Source organism: Peromyscus maniculatus, chromosome 4 (assembly GCF_049852395.1).
Source record: "Peromyscus maniculatus bairdii isolate BWxNUB_F1_BW_parent chromosome 4, HU_Pman_BW_mat_3.1, whole genome shotgun sequence".
NCBI lineage: Eukaryota > Metazoa > Chordata > Mammalia > Rodentia > Cricetidae > Peromyscus > Peromyscus maniculatus.
Window position 1 is genome coordinate 70462948 of NC_134855.1, and position 4770 is coordinate 70467717.

The following is a 4770-nucleotide window of genomic DNA, read 5'->3' on the forward strand; positions in this document are numbered from 1 at the left end:
CCACTGTCCCCTGCCTCAAGCCTGCTTTCCTATTAACTGAGAGTATCTGTCTGGAAGGATGGGAGGAGGTCCTATCTGTCAAGGGCTTAGAAGAGAGCTGTCATTATTGCTATCTGAGGCCACCATCAGATTGGTTAGTGACCAACTGACCTTCAAGTTCTAGGCACAAAAGAACCACTGTTCATACAGATCAGCTCCAGGCTCTGCTGACTTCCACTTCTACCTGTGGCTGGCTACAGGTAGCTCTGCTGGGGGTAGGATGCTGCTGTCTGGACCAGCTGATGGGTACCCCTGCCTCTCATCTTCCATCATGGTGACCTGGGCTTCATACTGCAGTACCAGGTGTGTGTGTGTGTGTGGGGGGTATATTTCTTTCTGTATCTCTCTCTCTTTATCTATCTACCTATGTGTATGTGCAGTGCATCTCTCTGTCTCTCTCTGTCTCTCTGTGTGTAGTGTCTTTCTGTCTCTGTCTCTGTCTGTCTCTGTCTCTGTCTGTCTCTGTCTCTGTCTCTGTCTCTCTCTGTGTGTGTGTGTGTGTGTGTGTGTGTGTGTGTGTGTGTGTGTGTGTGTTCACAACCACTTGAGACTCTGGCTTAGAGTTGGCACACTGTCCCTTCCTCATATCCTGCTGGCCCAATCAAGTCACAAGCCTAGCCAAGTCCCAGAGGAGCTGGCCACAGTCATCTTGCTGACCGGAAATGCAGAACTGGATAAGGGTAACTACTTTTGCCAACAGCTGAGCACAGTACCAAGACACAGGGTAAAACCAGGTATCTGGCCCCCAGGGCAGTAGCCCCTCAGCTACCCCCTCTGTCTCTGCTCTCCACCCCCAGCAGAGCCCATCCAGTGTCTTACTCAATAAGAGATGAAAAGCAGATCGTATCACAGGACAGGCACGAGCACTCCCCAGTGTGGTTGTGGGGATCCCATGACCCCATCCCTCATCAGTCAAGCCTGTGCTCAGAAGCAGGATGACTACACAGCACACCTGGATGACCCTTGTCCCTAGCTGCTGGATAAGTCCACCATTAACCCATCCTGGACTCAGCAGCAGTTCCGCTGCTCATCTAAGCTGTAGACAGTTCCCTTGGCCTCTTGAGAGAGGTCTTCCTGCCAGGTGCACGGGAGCCCGCTGGGAAATGGGAGCAGGGCGCTGGGGGCAGGAGTAGGAAGTGTCTCATTTACATTCATATTTTGATTGGTTCCTGTGCCCACTCTTGACCCCCGCTTCCCATCCTGATAGAGTAGTAGCCTGAAATGTCCCAGGCCATGCAGCAGTCAGGTGACAGCAGCTAGTCTTTCATTTATCATGTGCACTTACTCTGATGGGAAGACAGAGGCTGAATTCCCAATGCTGTCTGCCGTCTCTGTCGTGACACAAGGGCATTTCCTAGTTTGTGTTTGTATTCATTCTGTGTCCCTGGCCCCACTGGACTGTAAGTTCTGCAGCCGAATGGACCCTGCTCTTCTTGGTGAGCCCTGGCTCCTTCCAGGCTGGGCACAAGTGGCACCTGGCGATAAGTACTGCATGAATCCATGGATAAAGAGCTGGCTCTTGCTGAGGTGTGCCTCCTCAGAAAAGGCCCAGCTTGTCTTTCTCTAAATGAGCTCCTCAATTTCTGATGACCTTGAGGCCTGATGAGAAGGAGACTGACCCCGAGTCGCAGGCCCCAGAAGTCGATTTAGCTGTGGAGTGGACGTGCTGCTACGGCATACTAATGCTATGGCATTGTGGCTCCTCCACCTTCTGTCCATCCTGCTCACGGGCCTCGGACTTGAGCTGTTCTTGTTTCCCCCAGTGTCTTGCAGAAAAGGTTATCCTGCTCCCAGACAGAGGCTGTTGCCAGAGGCATCTGAGGTAACATGAGGGGGAAGGCTCTGTCCCATTAGACTCCCCTGCCTCTGGGACCAGTGGTTACTCTCCTGAAGGTCCACGGCCCCATCTTCTCCTCATAGACCTTGTTCACTCACGGGAGGGACACTTGCAGGAGACGGTGCTCTGCAGGTGCTGAGTCACCGTGGGGTTCTCGGGAAGCTGCACCACTTGGGAAGCATTTGTGGGACCTCGTGTGCTCCCCGAGTTGCGCTGGGTTACAGCTGTTTTTCTTACAAGACCAAAGCAGAATGAAGCTGCTTATCCTGTCAGCCCTGGGAACGGGGGTTCCTTTGACCCGACTGACTTGCTTTCCGCGGGGGTTTGGGGGGTGGTGTGACTAGTGCTCCCCCATTTCCTGCTTGCGGGCTGCTCTCCATTCTTCTATTTCCTTCCCCAGGATGGCCTGGAGTGTCCCATGGTGCACTTGGCTTAGCCTGTGCTCACAGCAGTTGGCAGTCACAGGCTGAGGTGTATCTTTGTTCCTGTGTGTGGGTGTGCCTGTCACAACACAGGCTTGTGACTTGTGCATATGCGCATGTCCAGCTGTGCATGTAAGGATCCCTGTGTGGGTCAGTACAGGGCCATGTGGGCTGGGGCTGGGGTTCTTTGCTTCTGTTCTTGTATTCTGTGGAGTGCTGGAGATGGAGCCCTGCGCCTCACATCTGCTAGGCAAATGCTTTGCAGCCCCAGCCTCATTCACAGTGCTGTTGTTTTAATTATTTTATTATTTTGTGTGTACGAGTGTCTTGCTTGCATGTATGTCTCTGCATCATTTGTGTGCAATGCCCTCAGAGGCCAGGAGGCGGCACTAGATCCCTTGAGACTGGAATTACAGTTGTGAGGTATCACGTGGATGCTGAAGACAACACCTGGACCCTCTAGAAGGTCAGTCAGTGCTTTTTTTTTTTTTTCCAACATATTTTTTATTGATTATTTGGTAATTTTACCTCATGCATCCTGATCACACTCACTTCCCAGTCCTCTCAGGTCTGCCTCCCAACCTTGTGACCCCCCTCACCAAAAAAGAAAAACAAAACAAAGAAAAAACCACAAGTCCAATTTGTGTTGCCCATACATTCACTGAAGCATGGTCAAACTCCCAGTAGGCAGCCCCTTAAAGAAAACTGAGTCTCCGGCCCCCACATCCTATCCCCCCCACCCCCCACCCCGCCAGAAGCCATCAATTGTGAAGAGATACACTTCAGCATCCTTATCACTACTTTTAAGAGTTCTCTTCAATGGCTTTCTGTCTAGGCTGTTACTTTTTGAGGGGTGGGGTGGGGTTAGGGGCTGTCACAGAAGCCTTCTTCTCAACTGTGAGTCTGCAGTCATTGATGTCACTGCAAAAATAGTGTCCTTGCCTTTTACAGTCAGCAGGGCCATGGACATCCACATGGTCTCCGGTCTCAGCACATGCCAGGGACCTCAGCATGGTCTCCTGTGCCAATACAGACCACAGACATCAACACAGCCCTCTGCCACAGCGCAGGCCATGGACATCATCACGGCCTGAGATGGCAGACAGGTCCCTGGTGGCAGCATGACTCACGGATATCAACATGGCTCCAGGTGGCAGCACAGACCACGGACATCCACATGGCCTTTGGTGGTAGCACAGGTCACAGGCATTAACACATCCCCCAGCTGCAGTAGGTCATTGGACTCCAGCGGAGCCCTTAGCTGCAGTATGGACCACAGACATCACCACAGTCCTTGGTGGCATCACAGGACATGGACATCAACATGACTTCTGGCAGCAGCACAGACCATGGACATCCGAGTGAGCATCCAGTGCCCTTAACCACTGAGCCATCTCTCCAGCTCCTGTGGCTTTTTTTTTTTAATGTAAAATTTATTATCAGTGTGTGAGGGCATCCATGCACGGCGGCAAATGTGAGGCCAGAGGACAACTATACGGAGTTGATTCTTTCTAGTTTTATGTGAGTTCCCAGGGATCAAATGAAGAATTGCATCTTTGTTCAGCAACAGCATTTACATGCTAAGCCATCTTGCTAGCCTCATGGCAATGTTCTTAGGAGACTGTAAATTCCATTAGTGTCCAGTAAGCACCCATGGGATGAATGGATTTACCTTAGTCCACAGGTTTGGAAAACCCCAAAGAATAGTCAGACACTCCTCCTGAGGCGGGAAGGAGTACCAGCCCTAGCCAGGAGGATGCCCTGGTGAACAGATGACCCAGGGTCTGTGCCCTACACACACCTTTCTGTCGTCACTCTGTGGAAGTGACTGCCTGAAGGGCCTCCAAACAAGGATCGGCCTGGGAACTGATAAGTAACTGGGGTACTCTGCTTTGTCAGGGTCCTCCCACTGTCCTGCTAGCTGGGAAGAGGCCGAGTACTTGGGGGTTTCAAGGGTCTGGCACCCAGGTGGGTCATGTGTGCATGGACACACCCTGGCCTGACATTTAGAACAACTCCTCCATGCCAGATAGTCAAACTAAAATAACTCTGTACTGGCCATTGAAATTGCCCCAACCTGCCCCTCTCAGCCTCCGCATCTCCCTCCAACCCACACACGGGATCTAATCCCAGACTGACTTCCCCTCCCATCAGTCAGCACCTACCCTATCATCACCCTAGTGCACTGCCACTGGTTTCCCCAGGGGCTGAAGGCACAGTCCTCCCTGACCCAGGTACTGCTGGGCACTACCAAGGGTACCCTTCTTCCTCCTGCCCAACGTGTCCATGTGCCAGACTTCTGCCCAGCACGTCCTTAGTCTGGATCAGGGCAGGAGGAACAGCAGCCTGGAGGTGGCGCTGTTGTCCATGGAAGGCCTTATAGGAGATCAGCGAGCTCAGCAGCCCAGGGAGAGGGTCTGGAGAGACAACACCCTAGGTCCTGGGATGGGGCACCTCAGAGTTTAGGAGGCC